The sequence below is a fragment of the Myotis yumanensis genome, unplaced genomic scaffold (genome assembly GCF_028538775.1).
Source record: "Myotis yumanensis isolate MYYU_CA2020_CCGP unplaced genomic scaffold, mMyoYum1.0.hap1 SCAF_3, whole genome shotgun sequence".
Classification (NCBI taxonomy): Eukaryota; Metazoa; Chordata; class Mammalia; order Chiroptera; family Vespertilionidae; genus Myotis; species Myotis yumanensis.
The window spans coordinates 41,902,946-41,922,149 of NW_027223754.1; the positions used below are offsets into that span (position 1 = coordinate 41,902,946).

At 43.8% G+C, this 19,204-nt stretch overlaps 1 protein-coding gene across 6 annotated transcripts in view; it reads right to left on the reverse strand.

The window, feature by feature from the left end:
- The window catches only part of MBNL2 (muscleblind like splicing regulator 2), a 172,290-nt gene extending 156,980 nt beyond the window's left edge, over positions 1-15,310 (reverse strand). For all 6 annotated transcript variants that reach the window (XM_070408725.1, XM_070408724.1, XM_070408722.1 and 3 more), the window contains exon 1: positions 15,087-15,310. The gene's annotated coding sequence lies outside the window, so the exon portion shown is untranslated. The remainder of the gene's footprint in view (positions 1-15,086) is intronic.
- Positions 15,311-19,204: the final 3,894 nt, after the last annotated feature.

Genomic DNA, 19,204 nt, shown 5'->3' on the forward strand with positions numbered 1-19,204 from the left:
TGGTAGGGACGACCCCGGTGAGGTTGAAACGGCCCCCGTGAGGTAGGGACGACCCCAGTCAGGTCGAAACGGCCCCGGTGTGGTAGGGACGACCCCGGTGAGGTTGAAACAGCCCCCGTGAGGTAGGGACGACCCCAGTCAGGTCGAAACGGCCCCGGTGTGGTAGGGACAACCCCGGTCAGGTTGAAACGGCCCGGGGTGGTAGGGACAACCCCGGTCAGGTTGAAACAGCCCCCGTGAGGTAGGGACGACCCCGGTGAGGTTGAAACGGCCCTGGTGAGGCTCAGACGGCCCTGGTGAGGTTGAGACTACTCCAGTGAGGTTGGGACAAATAAAGGGGACCAGTATGGACTGATGAACAGGGGTAGATACAGAAGCAGAGCAACATTGAACAGAATGTTAAACTACAGTGGGAAGCCTGGGGAGGGTTGGGGGGGGGGATTAAGAGACCAACTGAAGGACTTATATGCATGCATATAAGATTAACCAATGGACACAAGACACGGGGCGGGGGGGGGGGGGGGGGGCGGGGGGTAGGGGCCGGGGGAATGTCAAGGGGGGGAAAAAAAGGAGACATATGTAATACTCTTTGTAATACTTTAAGAAATAAAAATTATTAAAATAAAAAAAAAATAAATAAAAAAATAAAAAAAAAAAAACAAAAACATAAAAACGTGGAGAGTATAGGAGATGTGCTGTACACAATGGCAAAGTAGCATTGCTACTATTATAATCATTATCATCATTATTTAACCGTGCCGATTTCCTTTCTTCTCAAGTTTGGATTTGAAGCATTGACTTCCCATTGGCCCAGGAGTCGGATGTCACGGTGTTTCATTGTTCTCCTTATTAGTGGGACTGCAGCCTCACCCAGGACCCAGAGGTTAGGAGAGGAACAGAGAAGGGTGGGGAAGGCATGAATGAGAATTGGAGGAGGATCTGGGAGAACCTTTCAACTAGCTTTTCTGTTATCGTAAAATAGACGGTGCTAGATAGTCAGCTATGTTTTAAAAACTTTATTAAAGACAGAAAAGCAAATGGATCCGAAGTGTCCAGCTCACTGGATTTTTACAAAGTGAACTCATCTGTGCAACCCACACCCAGACTGAGACATAACCTATTACCAGGACCCTGGAAGCCGCCTCGAGTTCCATTTCAGTCTTTCCCTCCCTTCCCCAAAGAGTGGCCCCTCTCCCAAACTAGCTACTATGGCTAACTAGCTGGCTACCTTTTAAACTAACCCGTCGGCTGTTCTGCCCAGGAAAGCACGTGTTCTTCGAGAAGCCTTTTCTGGCAGCAATTGCCATTTCAAAGAAGAAGGAAAAAAGTGAGTGTGAGGGAGTAATTTTGTGTGTAGGAGAAAAGTGTTTCTAATTTCCAATCCTGAAAATGTGCAGGGAAGAAGGAAGATGTGAAGGAGGGAAATAAGTCAGTAAATGCAGCCTCGCTCTGCTTCCCCCATTAGGCGCTGGCAGGCGGCCAGCACATGCCATTTTGAGAAGGGGAGTGAACAGAACAGAACCGCCTTCTCTACCTGCCTCAGCTTCAGCCAGAGCAGGTCAGCTCCGATTCCCCGAGCCCTCAACCATGTGGAGAGGTTGGTGGTTATTCTTTAATAGCACAGCATTCACTAGAAGCCTGATATTGTATTGAACATATGGTTTTGATTTTTTTTTTTCCTGTTTTTAAGCAGCGAGCAAGATGGAGAGTGTCACAAACCTAACTCCAGGATTTGCTGGGTTCTGCCAAACTGTAACTGGAAACTAACTCCCATGCCGCGGCCCCTCCTGCTTTAGCAGCTTCGGGGGGCTCAGGGGGGACCGCTGAGGGACAGGGACTAAAACGCAACTGCATTGAAGCTCTAAGAGAGGGACTCCGTACTGCTGGCCTGACAAAGCTCACAGGCCTTGCTGCTTTTCCGTGACTTTCTGCGCTAATTATCAAGCTGGAAGGAAGAGATCCGAACATCAAATAACAACTCACAGATGCAGAACAATGAACTCCAGACACAACTTGTATCTGGATGAAGGGACTCACAGTAACTCGGGTGCCCACAGTGTTTTAGACGGCAGTGTTCTCCAGCTTCACGTCTTGGGCTATTGGCCATCAGTGCTTCCAAAAGTTACCATTCCTCTCAGTTCCTTTTCCTGATCAATTATTTAGTGTGGTCTGGGTTATATAACATAAATTTTACCCCGAGCAAGAAAAAAAATGCATGCTTCCTAGTGGCCAGCTAGAAAATGTGTAGTTTTAATTGGAAAAGCAAATTTTCAGCATGTCAAGGAATGCTGGCTGGGGTTTGTAGGACATTAGTAAAACTAGCAGGAAAGGGAGGAGGGGGAGGCAGCGTTGGTGATACAGTCGGTCAGGGCTTGGGGATCTTTGAGTTAAATATCCACCTGGGAATTTTCCTAAGAAAAACTGGAGGGCTTGTCTCAGCTCAGGTTTGCAAAGCCTTAGAATAGGCTTTCTGCGGCTGTCTGGAAATGAAAACCTGGCCAGCTGGTCGGGAAATGGTTTCCCAGCCCTTCCGCGCCCTTCCTTTGTTTGCTCAGGGTGTCCCTGAGTGGGCCTGGGAGGAACCCGCGGAGAAATCCTTCCTGGTTTGTTCCTCTCTGAGGAAGGAGGGCAGGTTAGTGCAGCCTGCTGCTGACCAGAGCTGGGATTAATTAGTTCCTTCGGTGACCCTGGCATCTCCTGATGGCTGAGTGCGCTCTAAGAGGTTGAGGACTGTGCTGGGAGCCACAGAGAAACTCAGGAGGACTCAGAGCCACTACTGAAATACCACCATTTGTTGAGCCAAAAACCAAAACCAAAACAAAAGAAAACCAAAAACATGTAATTTACTTCTCAAAATTGTTTTAGTGTGGCATTCTACTTGTGTGAAGATTATCGACTTACCTATCATTTACCTACCTAACTACCTATCTATATCTGTATACATGCTAATCTATATCTATAGTTATCTACCTGTGTAGATATATGTCTAAATTTCTACCTCTATCTGTATATATAAATATTAATCTATATCTATAACCATCTATATCTACATCTAAATCCATGTGTCTATCTACACTGTATTAATCTATATCTATTATTGTGTGTGTGTGTGTGTGTGTGTGTGCTATATATATCTATCAATCAGCCTATGGGTAGCTTTGCAAATCATTGCCCACCATCTTGCCAAAGATTTCCAGAGGTGCCTCAAGCCTATTGTTGGGAGTGAAGATAATTTTAAAGCATCCTATACAGTTGTCTGTCTCCCCACCTTACCACCATCAATCAGCTTTCCCCTGCCCCTCCCCGCCCCCCCCCCCACACACACACATACGGTGCTCAGAGCTGAGGGAAAAGGAAGAGCCCACCCCTTTCTCTAATACAGCTAGTTCAAGACCCAAGTATAATAGTGATATGGGTCAACAATGTGACAACACTGCCAGAAAAACTCAGTGTCGTATGTTGCTTAATAGAAGCACTATATCCCGAATAAGGAAGGTGCCAGCTGCTCCTATAAGAGGCTTGGTTGGGGTCATTAGAGATATGAGGGGTTCACCTGCTAGAGAGGTATTGGACTTGGTAAGAGTCACCTCACAGGCCTGAACAAGGGCTGAGTAGTGCAGGTCATGGGGACTCACATTTGATTTCATCACAAGGAAAAACTTTATAGCAAAATGTTATGTTTATAAGTGTTCTCGTTAGTGATTGTCCAGTCAATAGAGGTGGTCAAGTAGCAATTAGAAACCACTTGTCGCCCAGCCGGTGTAGCCCAGTGATTGAATGTTGACCTATGAACCAGGAGGTCATGGTTCGATTCCCGGTCAGGGCACATGCCTGGGTTGCAGGCTCCACACCCAGTATGGGGCGTGCAGAAGGCAGCCAATCAATGATTCTCTCTCATCATTGATGTTTTTATCTCTCTCTCCCTCTCCCTTCCTCTCTGACATCATAAAAATATATTTTTAAAAAAGAAAAGAAATTGCTTGTCATGGCTACAGTAGAGGGTAAACATGAATAAGGTTAGACAAGTGCTCCGCTCCTTCCAACTTGGGATTCCCTTCTGATTTTCATTTTATGTCTGTGGGTGTTTTTGGCTTTATTGTTATTGTTGACACTATTACAGATGCCCCCATTTCCCCCTTTGCCCACCTCCACCCAGCCCCGCCCTCCTTCCTCTGGCCATCACCACACTGTTGTATTTGTGGGTTTTGTTGGTTGGGGGATCTCAGAAGGAAGGGGCTATCAGAATCCCTTGTGGTGTGAAAAGTTCCTCTGCTGGCTCTGCTGTGTGCCCCACAGCTCCCGGGATCTGACACCCACAGAGCGCCCAGAGGAACAAAGACGCCCTGGGCGCAGCAGGTCACGGGAAGGAAAGAGTTAAAGAGACCTGTCTCTGCAGGTCCCAGCAGCCCCAGAGGCAGGCAGCCCCTTTGATCCTGCCTCTTAATTGCAGCCTGGCTGCAACAGGGAACTTTAAAGAAAAGAAACAGGGCAACTCTAGAGATAGGGCTTGTTTTGTTTCCTGAGGGGATGGTCTTTGTGGTGGCTGCCAGGAAGCTGATACTTTAGGGTTCAAATGATGGGCTTCCTAAGGGGGCAAATAAATAATCCTTTCTATCAGCCAAGAGGCAGGTGTGAATACAACCCAGAAACGCCTGGTATCTATGTGTGCCATTTAGTAGGGATGCCAGGTAGGCCTTGGCCAGAGAACAGAACCTGGGGGAGGAGACCCAAGGTGAGTGTAGGAGCCAGCAGAGTGAGGGAAAGAGAGGCTGTGGAGAGGGTCTCTGTAGATGTAGATGCAAGTGAGGGAACAACGACATGCCCTTGTGAGAATGGGTGACCCCGGGGGAGAGAACACAGCCCTGCACCTGACGAGGGGAGTTGATGGAGAAGACAAGGGATTCCTAAGAATTCTCATAGAGGGTAGCAGAGCCACGTCAACACAACCCATCTCACTCTTGTGCAGGACTCGCCCTTGAAAATGAGCTTTGGCATACGCTCTCTATCTGAGGTGTCCATAAGATACCAAGGTCTTCAAGCCTCTTCCAGCGCGCACACAGGAAGGGGATTCAAGAGTAAGGAGAAGGCCAACCAGTCATAATGGGGATGATGCTGTAGCCAACCCTGGCCATTTACCAACTCCTGTTGTGAGCAGGACTCCTAGTTAAAACTGAACTCATGCCTGTGCTGTAGGCCAGTAATTGCTTGTTTGTGTTCTATTTAACTATTTAGTGAGTTCTGCTAACAGTGCGGACAAAGGCAGGAGAAGGCTTCCTAAAGCAAACCCCTTTGGTGCTGCCACCCCCAAGTACAGGTCTGGAAGTTTGGAGACCACCGACTGGGGTTTCACCCTGGCTCTGTCGCTTGTTCATGTGTGACCTTGGCCAGTAACTCAGCCTCCTTGGACTTTATTTTCTTTGTAAAATGGTTTAACTCCGTTTCTGTACATAAAGCTCTCAGCAGAGGGCTTGGCACCTAGTAGGCACTCAATAAACCCAATAAACACTTGCTCCCTTTCATTCCTAAAAGGTTATTTGTAAAATCAAAATGCATAAAAATATTGACCATTTGTGTGTGGCCTAAGTGGGCATCTGGGCAGTGAAGACTTCCTTTGAATCAGTTTAGCTGGACTCCTGGCTCTGGGGAAGAGGGGGCCTCCTGGGGGACATAGAGGGAAATGAAGGACTCGGGGGGGAGAGGGGTGGGGGGGGGGGGGGAAGACAGGTGGACACAAAGCAAGAGGCAAGACTTCTCATTGTCTTTACATTGCAAGACTTTAAAACTGGAATGTTTATACTAATGCAATTTAATTGCATACAACACTTGCTCTTACTCTTCATATTTGGAGATAATGAGGGGAGAATTGTATTATCTATATTTTAAGGGAAACATGAGTTTGTTTGACTTCCCTGAACTCACCCATGGAGGGTGTGGACTGAAATAGGCGCATCAGACTCGCAGGCTCCAGTTCTGACCACTGTCTACAGAAAAAAAAAAAAAATCTAAAGCTGATTTTGAACATATGTATTTCATAGGGGGGAAATAAATCTCTGGTACAGACATGTAAAGAAACATACTAGCTTTCTCTGGAGGCAGTAAGCAAATCCCCTGAGCAATTGGTTTAGAGTATGTGTCCACAGAGAAGACCGCCATCGCAGGCATGGAGAGACATCCACAGACCGGCTGTCTGCAGCCACAGACAGCTTGGAACTGCTAAATCCCTCCCTTCACGCCCTGGACTACAGAAGCTTTGTTGCAAGGCTCCTGGGATCAGTGACGTCAAGCTTAGCTCCACTCCCAGCCTGAGCAGCTTGAATAGGCCTCCAGTGTTGAGGAGGTAGGTCCTGGCCCCCAGCCTTAGGGAGCACTCCTTTGAAACCATCTCAAACCCAGGGGGCTGCAGCCATCTACATTTATACTAGCAGAGCCACCGTTGTGTTCTAGCCTCTCGATGAGCGACACCTCCATCATCGGGGAGCTTGCTCGAAATGCAGAATCTTGGCCCCACTCCAGATCTACTAAATCGGAATCAACATTTTTAATTAGATCCCCAAGTGATTTGCTGGGCACCTGAGTCTGAGAAGTGCTGCTCTGGTTTAGTCACAGTATGTGGTATGAGGTCTTCAACCATGTGCACACTGAGGACTTTCTCATTTTCTTCAGAGCAGTCCTTATGGCTGCGTTCAACTGAGACGTAAGAGGCCCAGGAATAAATGAAGCCTTAGGTCTTTGAGAATAAGATGACTAGTGTCCAGTTATATCTCCAGTCACTCTGGAATCACACCCCCAAAATTCATATTTTGAAGCACAGTTGCAGAAGTCTTGATAACCATTGTTTTTAAATGCTTTCTTTTGGTTAATAGTGAAGATTTACTATGTAAAATGTCAACTATCTATAAGAAAGATACAGTTACCAAGTTCTCCTTATGCAGCTAACATTCTGTGTCTCTAACCAATATATGGCACTTAACAGTCTTGCTTGCTCACTTTTTGACTGACAGTTTGGCTCTTGTGTGGGCATTTGTTTTCCTGATCCTTTGCCAGCTCATATTCTCTTCTAGGCCCCAGCAGTCTTCCCCAAGGCTCATCCTTGGTTATCAGCCTGTCTCCTTTCATGTCATCTTCTAATGGGAGGTAGTGAGTACCCATGTCCTCAACAATGACTTCAACACAGATGTGTCTCTGTTTACATTTGCAGCCTGGTGTCTAAGCTGTTCTCCATTCCCACATGGACAAGTGTCTATGGGCTATCCCACTTGGATGACCATATCATTAGGTAAAGACACCATTACCAGAACTCAGAACTCATCTTCACCCTCCCTTCCCTGACCCCATTTCCTCTGATTGGTCCCCTTTTCTATCTACCTCCCATTTTTTGGTCAATATTTCTCCTGCTAGAAACTCCAATGTTGTTTAGACTCTTCTAAGCTCTTATAGCTTCTATTATTTTTCCTTCAGGACAGATTTGCCATCCTCATATAACCACTTGAATCCAACTCCTTCCCGCATCATGCCTGGAATATTTCTAAAGGTTTCTGGCTAGAGGCATCTCTTGTTACAAATCTTCTAACCTCGAACCTTATCTTAGAAGTCTTATCTTACTCCTTATAAGGCATTAGATGTGATGTTGCCTGTAATGAATTTAAACTCCTCCATGTGGCTCTCCACGTCTTCCACATTCTGACTTCCCTGATTCTATCCAACCTTATTTCTTACTACTGACCAACATTTAATCCCTACTCTCCAAAGTCAAGATCCTCATTGGCCCCTACATCATATCATGCTGTTCTTCCTTCTCAAGGTGACCTTCATTTCTGATTTTGACTCCTGTACTCTCCAAACCATTTTTGATCAAATCCCCCCTAATTAGAAAAACTACTTTTGAGCAAGAACAATCTTATCAGGCTACTTACTTATTTACAAATGTTATTATTGCATAACAATACTAATACTTTACATACATCATCAAACATACAAGAAAGTTGACATTTTAAAAGAATGAGCTAAGTCACATATAAGACATAAGTTCAACTATTTCTTTTCATTGCCTAGAGAATGATCTTGCCCTAGGCTTGGGGTGTAGGTATCCCATTTTAGAAAACCTGATTTCTAGACAAAATAGACCCATTCAGAGGTAGAGGAAGTAGCTCTCCCTCCATGAAGTCTTATCTGCTTCTCCATTCTGCCCAGAGTTCTACTTTCCTGAACTCCCAGAGCATTTAAAATTACAAGTAGTTAACCGCTGATATAATGTAATACTTTTTAGTTGATTAATTGAAGCATACATCTAGGATGCCAGAGATTTAAAGATTGAAAAAATAATCCAATATCTTAATTAAAAAACACTACTGTCTTCCCAAAATCGCTCGGTTTGGGCTCCACTCCAGTCTGCAACATCCATTACAAGAAAACTCCAAGTCAGACTGCAGTGTCATTTCACTTAGAGGCAGTTTTGAGGACTGACTTTTCTACTTTTTAGCGAGTGAGATTTTTCACACATACATTTAACCTCACTAAAATTCCACTTTTATTTAATTTATAAAATGGGGGCCAGAAGGGCATCGTGTGACCATTAAAAGAGACAAGTATAAAACTAAAATGATATGTGATAAAAAACAACCATTATTGTTATTATTACACCAGGTATGTATGTATTAGAATGTAAACTATATAAAGTACATCTGGAATTTCTAAAGTCATTGACCTCCTACTTCCACTTCCAGCTTTTATTTCCTCCTGCAAGTGAATTATTTTTATTTTCTCAATTTTATTTGCTCAGCTGATAACAGAGTGTCACCTAACTCAGAGGTATGACTGGACCCGAGTTTAAATCCTGGTTCTGCCAAGTCTTAGCCGTGGGATCATGGGTGCGTTACAGAATCTTTCCCAATTCTCTTCTCCTATTGGCCTACATTAACTTTGTGGGGATAGTGATAACTTCATGGGGTTCACCTAGGGTTCAAATTACATGAGCGATGTGTATAAAGCATCTAGTTTATAATGCATGCCACTAAAATATTAATTGCCCCCTGTACCCTCACCCCTTTAGCAGGCTTAAGAGAACTCAATGAGCCAAACCGGTTTGGCTCAGTGGATAGAGCGTCGGCCTGCGAACTGAAAGGTCCCAGGTTCCATACCAGTCAAGGGCATGTACCTTGGTTGCGGACACATCCCCAGTAGGAGGTGTGCAGGAGGCAGCTGGTCGATGTTTCTCTCTCATCGATGTTTCTGACTCTCTATCCCTCTCCCTTCCTCTCTGTAAAAAAATCAATAAAATATATTTTTTTAAAAAAGAGAGAACTCAATGAGATTCTCTCATGAGCAAATGGAATACTTTGAATTTTGGTGCCATTGTTGAGTGATTTTTCCCCACCCTGCAGGCCATTTGACAACCATTAATGAATTTTACATTCTAGAAACACCTCCCTGCCATCCGCAGCCAAACTCACCTTGCTGCTGTGTGGCTGGGATGGGGTGTGAAGCCAGGATAGGTTTTGTCCCCTGATGCCGCCTGGGCGGTCAGAGCTCAGGAAGTGAAGCCAATCAACCTCTCCCCTTGCTCCGCCTCGGCATCTAGGCTGCCTACTGTACTAGTTATAAATGGACTTGTTGTCCAAGAAAGCATTTGGGGACAGGAAATAGTGACACGCACACATGCACCAGGGACATTTCTAAGTTTTTTTTTGTTCTTCAAGTTTAAAGGTAATTCAGCACTAAAAAAAAAAAAAAAAAAAGTGAATAAAAAGTTTTAAAATCCAGTTTATAACTCCTCTCCTCCAGGAGTTTTGTCTAGTGCAGAGAGGGCTCTAATGTTAGGCCCCTGGTTTCTTACTCCTCTGTTTGAACTGTTAATTGAGATCATGTCTGTGAAAGCCCTTTGTAAAGAGTAAGGAGCTACGCATATGTTAATTACTCTTCTGGAGACACTGGTGTGCTGACCTATTCTTATCTTGTTTGTAAGTATCTTGTTCCCCAGTGATTTTGGATTGCAAACTATTTAGGACCAGGGACCTGGGGTACTTCCCTTGTTTCCTGCCTCCTCCCTCTGTCTTCTGAGGTGGCTTGCCACCCCCAAAGCTCTTCTACAGCAACCAGCTTGCTGTAAATGCTCACAAATCATAGAAGCTGCCCATCTGTCGGCCAAGACCCAGAGATGAAAAGAGTTCTTCAAGCTTGTTAGTTACATCAGGTCTCTTCTAGCTCTCCCCCAAACTGGGTCCCTTACCTTGCAGCTTACCCATACCTAAAGAATGCATACTAATTTTGATGTTAGGGTAAAAAATAGGGGGGGGGGGGGGTTAGTTAAGAGGAAAATAGATTTTTTTTACTTGTAATGATTTTTTTCCTTTATTGATTAAGGTATTACATATGTGTCCTTATCCCCTCATTGCTCCCCCAGCCCCCCACTCATGCCCTCACCTCCCTGGTGTCTGTGTCCATTGGTTAGGCTTATATGCATTTAAGCGGGGGGGGGGGGGGGGGGGGGGAGGGGGGTGGTGGTGGAAAATTAATCCTCCAGGGTCAGGAGTCAGATTTCCTTACTGGGATTGGAGGGGTGAGATAATTGCATTAGGGTCTTCCCAGGCACCCCAGGCTCAGAAGTGTGGGAGAGGGTCTAGGATTTCCTTTTGTTGACTGGTGGTTACGGCTTTTTAGTTGATGTGCTCATGCTCCCCAGTCACTTTGGGGCTAAATATCAACTTGCTAAGACTGGGTGATTGCTCTCAGCAGCCTTATATATTGGATTTTTAGGGAGACATCATTCTCACATGTCTACTGCTCATCTTACATCTTTCTATGTTATCTAAACAGCCTTTATGCTGAGAAATATAATGGAAGTGAAGAAAGTACATATAGATATTTAAAACTCAAAATTCCTTCTCTTATTCTCCTCCAAACACCAAAATTATCTCAAGCATACAATTAGTGCCTGATTGTTATCAATGTTAAATTAACATTAGTCAGCAAAGTTATTATTAAAGTCTTTGAAACTTACAATTTGTCATCATTTCTTTCTTGTCCTTTATTTTTCACACACACACACAATCAGGTATTGGGTGATTGACTTGTTCTAACCAAGCAGCAAAAGCCAGACAACCCAAGAGGTGTTTAATAAACACTTGTTGACTGATTGATAGAATATACCGACAGAGGAGCTCCCGGACAATGCACTCTTTGTCAGAGCATGAAGGTAAATCAGTGGATCCACTTTTATTACCAAGAGTTCTTGCCATATTGAGGAGAGCAGGGCAGCTGGAAACTCGTCCATCAACCCTGTGACTCAGGCTCACAAAAGAAACCCTAGGGCCTTACCTATCACAGGTATTTTCACTCTCAGCAGCAGAGATGGGACTAACTGGGCTAAACAATGCTGAGCAGCTGGAGGCAGACCCAGCCATGACACCACCCAGGACTCCTTCCTATGAATATCACCAGAGCCGCAACTAACAGTTGGCACACATTAAAAAAACAAACCCTGAGCTGAGTAAAAGGCAGCAAAACAGTGTTGTAAGTCATCTGCAAAGCCCACCTGAGTCTTCCTGTCTTATTCTTTTTTTAAATATATATTTTATTGATTTTTTTTACAGAGAGGAAGGGAGAGGGATAGAGAGTTAGAAACATCGATGGGAGAGAAACATCGATCAGCTGCCTCCTGCACACCCCCTACTGGGGATGTGCCTGCAACCAAGGTACATGCCCCTGACTGGAATCGAACCTGGGACCTTTCAGTCCCCAGGCCTATGCTCTATCCACTGAGCCAAACCAGTTAGGGCAAGCCTTATTCTTCAGAGAGAAACCAAAGCATGAAATAGCAAGTTTTGGGCTCCACACATCAGGGAGCAACTATGGCCATCAGGTTCAGCCAACCATTCCAGAAAGCATGCCGGGGCACGTGACACCTCTCCTTCTCCTTACAGCCACTTCTTGCTTTCCTTGCTGGGCCTTTGGGTTGGACCTCCCGCAGATTTTGTGAAATGAGCTGAGTGACCTTTCCTCTGCTCTGCTCTGCTCTGCCCCTGGGGTCCATGCCCTCCAGGCCTGACTTTGGATCCATAGCTTTCCCTAGACTTTGCTACTGACCTTGCCAGCTGTCTGGTACCATTGTGCCTGGGAATCTGAAAGGTCCCCAAACTATGTTTTCAACAATCAACATGCCAGCAGTTACACCAACCTTCCCATTAATCAGAATCCTTTGCCCCTTGCAGTGTTACCAACCCACTTCTCTGCTCATAATATATTTTGTCCTTTTGAGAAATGAAAAATGTAAACAAATCAATATGCCTTCCTTCCAGAAGAGAAAACGCATGCAAGATTGAGCCTCATCAGTCTACCATAAAGAATTCTCCTAAGCTCCATATCCAAATCCTCTTCTCCCAATTCTTGCTTGGGATCTTGAGTACCTGATCTTGAATTTCTGTGGCGCTCCCTGAGCACGGGACTGGCTGGTAGCCATGTGATATTGATTTGTTTTCACCATAGCAACAGCAAATTACAACAACTAGCAGAGAGAAGGCAGGCTGTTAACCGGTAAAGCTGCATAACCAGTATAGTTTGCAAGCATATTTTCCTCCTTTCCTCTTATTTGCTCTCTTCTTCATTCCACTTTTACAAATTTAATGCAAAAGTCAAAGCAAAAAAATAGCACTAAATGCTGTGAGGCACTACAAAGCCTAAGTCTGAAATAGTCTGGTGCACACAGCTCCTGGTATATTACATTAGATCGATGGAGAAAATGCAAGCAGCCAAGCTCTGATTTCCTTGCAAATTTTATGTTAGTCTAAGAATAAATATTCCCTAGAAAATGTGTATGAGCACAAAGTAGAGGGAAGGGTTTTGTATATATGTCAATATATTGTAATACCCTAAGACATTTACCAATAATGTTTATCCCTTTGTACTTGAAATAGCTCATTGTGCCAAGAGACAAACAACTTTTTTTTTGTTGATACAAAGTCAAGGCCTCTCAAAATGCTAGAATTCTGAGGTGAAGCGTAGAAAGTATTACTCAATTGTGTTAAGAGAGAAGAAACAGTGAGGTGGGCGCTTGCTCAAGGCTACATAAGCAGTGCAGTTCGAAAGAGGATGCAAACTAGAACGGGGAACTCCGAGAACTGCAATCTGTTCTAATGGAAATCCTTTCTTCAAGGGCCCCTATTAGAAACAAGCCACCCCCTGATGTCTGCCACCAACAATGCCACCTGTGACCCTGGATTAACACTTGCAGTATTGGACTGCCCTTCCTTTGGTCCTCTCTGCACCACGACCTTCTGCTCTTTAAATAAAAACAGCAATTCCCACCATCACAACCGGCTGTGAGCTTGGTGGCATAACCTGGGTCCTGAATAGTGGCTGGGGGGGGGGGGGGGAGTGGGAACCGGGCCATAGGGACTGTGGCAGTGCTGGGCTGCACCAAAGGGCCGTTGGGCCGCTTTCCGCTACCCACTGCCTCTTGCCAGTGCAGCCAGAACCCTGCAGAGAACCTGCTCTCACGCACCCGGTCCAAGGCAGGTAGGAGAAGATGTCCTGTTTATGCGGGAGATCGGTTCAGGGTTTAGAAAGGACGGGCTAAAATATGAAGACATAACTCAAGACCTGCCAAGGGAGAGTTAGAATGTTCCTGGCCAGGACATAAAGAAACAGTCCCCTCCACCAGCCTGAATAAAAGAACACACAGCAGAAATAGTTGGGAGATGACGTCAGAAGTTCTGGGCTAGTGTCCTGCACTTCTCCTTGAAAGTAAAAACAGTGGGTCTAGAAGAATCTATCTACGTGGCATTGCCCTTAATGAAACGAGTGCTTCCACGGGTTCTCGTAAAACACTCAGGAAAACTGGAGAAACTTCATCTTATCTAAAGATTATAAGCACGTCCTCCTTTTTTTTGTTGTTGTTACTTTATTATCTCCCCAAATGCACCTATGACTCAATTAGCAAATTGCTTTCCACTGAACCTTTGTCTTTTAAAAGGATAGCAACGCTTCTGGAAGAGCTCTCAGGGTGGTGGTGGTGGTGGGCAGGCAAGTCGGATTTTTTTCTTCGCTCCAGTGCTTGCTAACTATTCTAAAAATGTTACACATTTATTGTAAACACATGCTTCTGAGGCCTAACAAAAAGGCACAGTTTCCTCATGCCTGGCAGAGATTGAAAACGGAAAAGGGCAGAAAGAATCCTTTAACAAATATATCCTCCCCTTGTCTTGGGCCAAGCGTGTTATAAATAAATCTTCTCCATTATTTCTCGGTGCTGTTTCTCGGCAAGAAAGTTGATATGGTTCGGCAGAGTGAAAACACAGCTTTAAAAGCTAGCTGCCCTCATTAAATTATTCTGCTGGCTGTGTGTTCTCATTAAAAATGCATAAAGATCAGATAATTGCAGTAAGCATTATTAACCCAGCTTTACTTTTGAATATAATGTTCCACTTTTAAGCTGGAAACAAAGGCTCCGACATGCCAGGAAAAGAAGTGTAAACATTGAACTACAGTATCCAAAACTTGTCAGAAAGCTACCTCTTGCTAGCTTGTTAAAAATGTGCCTTTGAAACCAAATGAAAGCTGTGGCATTAGCGAGCTAGGTGGATCCCTAATTTCTAACAAATAAATATATTTGGGGGCTAAACATTCAACCAATGATTATTTAGATGAAGTGTTCCCCCTCCCCCCTTAATTACAAGTCTATTTTCACATCATAGGATCCGTGTAAACTTTATTTATTCGGGAGCTAACTATGGCAGTATGAAATTTCCTATAACAACAATAAAAAAAGAATGCTCTCAAGAATTCATTTGTGTGTGTGTGTGTCGAACAACAAATGGATCTAGTCTTTGAATAAAAACTCGTTTTATGCCACACTGCCAAACAGGCGGCATAGATTCAAGCTTTGCCATTTCTTTTTCTCAAATCAAAATGTTACGTAAAACTCCAGGGTCCCCTGCAAGTATTACATTCGAATCAGTGGAATCCAGTTCCCCTGGCTCCCCGAAGCCACACACACGGAATGCAGCATACTGCAGCAAACTCTTTAAACATTCCAAAAAAAAAAGAAGAAGAAGGAGAAGAAGAAGAGGTGGTGTGGGGGGTGATTCTCCTACCTTGTTTAGCTCTGTCTCTCCTTCCCTTTTACAGTAATCCCAGGAACATCTGGCAGAATCCAGCAGCCCAGGCTTCTCCCCGGCATCCTGAGGAAGAAATTTCCATGTAAATAGTTCCCCTTCTCTGTTTATTGTACTCTGAGCGCCGTCTGCCTTCGCTGGAAAATTTTGCCTTCAGATGATGAAGCAAAGACAGTCTAAACTCTGTTGCTGTAAGCTGCAGCCCTCCCTTCCCACAAATCCCTCCCAGCTGTAGGCAGCCAATCCCCAGCCAGTTCGTCAGCCCTACTCGTCTGAAACTGGCCCTAATAGGATGACTGACACAGCAACACAGCACTTGCAGTGTGTGAAAACAGTGCATCCATACTGATGAAAGAGGAATTTCCCTCTCAGAAGAAAGCAATCATAGCACCCAGACAAAGTGGCACATAATTGGCAGAGCAGAGAGAGGGGTAGCTCGAGAAAACACCCTTGAAGACAGCCAGCCCAAAGCGTGTGGCTGCCCTGGGAATACTTTGAAAAGACAAAACTCCGCAGATCCCAAAGAAATCCAGGTTGCACATGAAACTGAAGTCATGATCCCATTTGACAAAGCCTATGTTTTTAAAAGGAAAAAACAATTCGATGTCTGCCATGGAAAATTAGTACCTTACACAACATTTACACATGATTTCCATTAGCGAGGGAGAATGTGTTAGCCCAAGTGCACATTCAAAGTCAAAACATGCGTATACCCTCACACACAGTTTTCCTGTACAACATCTGTTATTGCAGTGGTTAATTACTGTAGCCCATATATCTTTCATCTAAGTTTTCAGACCACTGGAGACTTTAAATAGGGAATTCTGAACAATGAAATTGATATCTACACACTACCCTTTTGTGTTCCTGGCAGGCACCCCTGAGATGATTGCGTGTGCCTTAACCGAACCCTAAGGTTTTGTATTAAGAGAGAGGAAACATTGAGTGGGCGCTTGCTCAAGGCTATATAAGCAGTTCAGGTCGATGCCTTAGGTATCACTTGATAAATTCTTTGCATTGGCTCATATCGTCATTAATGAAGCCGTAACTGCACAAAGGTGTTTACTGCTGAACACTCATGGCAAATGAGGCACCATTAGGTGCCACTCCACAAAGGACATTCTAGAAGTGCTGAAGTTCCCTGAGATGAAGCTGGAAAAGAGAAATGGAAAGATTAGTAAGGGTTATTTATTCCACCCCCCCCCCCGCCCCGCCCCCTGCCCTCCAGTCAACAGTACTCCTCATGCTTTGAAGAAGAAAACATATGGCAGTTGGAAAGCATAAAAAGCATACATGTTCCTTCCACTAAACACAACATTTTGAATTTGAAAAAATTGTGTCATGATTACATGATTAGACCAAGGCAGGAACAAAGCCCCATTCATCGGAAAGTTTGAACCTAATGCACTATTGTTTATGAGCAAGTGTTGGGTGCATCTGTAATGAAGTTATACTTGGGGTGAAATGTAACGGTTTCTTTTGATTTTGCCAATTCTATTTTACAAACACAAGGTTTCAGATGATTTTAGGCTATTTTCCACTCAATGCTTTATTCCACTCGAGCCTTATAATCTTTGTTACCCCAATGTAAATCTATCATATATCACAACTTGCAGGCCTCTGTCTGCTATCATTTTCCTGGAAATTTCAATGATCTCTGTGGATCACACATCATACTACATGTAAGTGAATGATCACAGGTTTATGAATCTCTTCTTCCTGACCTCTCTGATTCTGACTTTGAAACTAACAGTCTCTTCATTTTACTCCTGAAATTTTAGTCATTTTTTATTCATTCTCCTATTTTCGTCCAATGAAAGGAAGTTTCGTTGCGTTTTCTTTAGCTAGTCCAGAACTCTGACATATTACTTGGATGACACCAACACTAATAAGTTGGCTTCTGGGACTCAAGCCTCCCCATGTTCAAGTTCCCTTGTTGCCAGACAGGTTTACCTGTCATGTATAGTCATGTTCCTCCCATATTCAAACTCTTCTCTCTATAAAATCTGAATTACAGACTTTCAAGATCCTTCATAATCCTGCCCCTCCCTTTCTACTCAACTTCTTCCACACTGTTTTCCTAGGTGAGCTTTCTAATGGAGTCATACAAGTTTCTCCAGGACCTGGCTCTGACATTCCATCCCCAGACCTGACTCCCAAGAGCTTCACTTAACAAAATCTTACCCAACCTTTAGATCTCAACATGCCTCCTTTTTCTTCTGTTGCGGCTTTCCTGTTCATAGTGTCTTCCCTGATGTTCTTCTCCTTTGAAAGCATTCTGAACTGTTCATCTTACCAGACTATTTTACCCTTAATGATGAGTTGATCTTCCCATCTCAAAAGGCTAGGTTTGTGTAGCACATTAAGATAATGTATGTAAAACATCTACACAGTGGCTGCCTATGATAAATGCTCATTAAATGATGGCTATTGTTCATTTCATTTAGCAAAGTGCCATGCACAAACTTGTTGATTTCATGATTCTTATCTCAAGAATTGGTATCATATAAATTCAATTGCACAAGTCAAAAACTTGGCAGTCATTCTTGACCCTCCTCCTGAAACCATCATAGAAAAATCCATTATCAAAGCCATATTTAGCACCTAAATATTTAAAAAGGTTTTACTTTGCTCCATTTCTACCAATGCACCTTTACCTAAGCTATCAGGGTCTTTCACCATGAATACTGAAACAACCTCTTTGTAAGTCTCCTGTATATATCCTTGACCCCTTCAATCCTTTTTCTATATTTCAGCCAGGATAAATATTGCAAAACAGAATTCTGATTATTCCAAACTCCTCTGCTTGAAACCTTTACTATGTACTGAACTGTGTCCCTTAAAAATTCATATGTCAAAGCCCCTAAATCCCAATGTGATGGTATTTGGAGATGGGGCCTTGAGGAGGTAATTAGGTCATGAGGATGGGACCCTCATGAGGGGGTTAGTGCCCTTATAAGAAAATACATCAGGCAGAGAGATCATTTCTCTCTCTTTTAGTCAGGCAGGGGCACAGCAAGAAGGCAGTCATCTACAAACCAGGAAGAGAGGCTCCTCCTTTGCATAGTTCATCATCTTCTTGACACTTGAAATCATCAGGACAGAACCAGAACATGCTGGCCTGCTGATTTCAGACTTCCAGCCTCCAGAACTATATGCAAATAAATTTCTGCTATTTAAGCCCCTATTTATTATGGCGGCTTGAGCTGACTAAACTAAACATTAAATATCATTGAGTTGCTCTTTTAGGAAAGAGATAAAAGTTTTCAGCATGGCCTAGAAGGTCCTTTCTATACAGCCTCTGCTTAATCAGAGGCCATTTCTTCAGGGAACTCTTTCCTGACCCCCAAGATGAGTTCAGAGGAAATCTGATGTGTTCTCTCACAGCCCTTGGCACTCTAGAGCAGTGCTTCTCAAATTTAATGTACATGCAAATCCCCCAGAGATCTTGTTATAATGCACATTCTGTCTCACTAGTTATTGGGTGATACTGAGATTCTGCTTTGCTAACAAGCTCCCTGGTGATGCTGATGCTGCTGGTCCATAGACTACTCTTTGAGTAGCAAGATTTTGTAAATGTTGGCCACTTTATAGAACTTTTACAGGACATGACAATACATTTCTTTGGTTAATTACTTAAGATCTACCTTCTCAACCACATTGTCAGCATCAGAAGTCACCACTGTCTCTCCAGCATTTAATCTGGTATGCGCCTGGCACATGAGAGGAGATTCTCAACAATAAATATGTGTTGAATTCATTAATTGATCAATACAACATACTGTAGATCCAAGCTGGGCTTTTTCCCCTCTTCTTCCTCATCTTCTTCTTCCTCCTTCTTCTCTTCCCTCTTCCTTCCTTCTCCTTCTACTTCTTTTTCTCCTTCTTTCTGTATCTTAACATTGAAAGCCTTGAAACTCTGGAAAGAAAATAGAACTACCTTTTTTGACCCTTTAATAAACTTTAAATCATTTTTAAATCAAAATGCAACAAGGTCATGACCCTCTATTCTTTCATTATCTTCTGCCCAAAGGGGGCTTTATTGTGATGGCTAAATGTTTAAAACTACATGAAAGGTGTCAGCTGAGGCCAAGAGG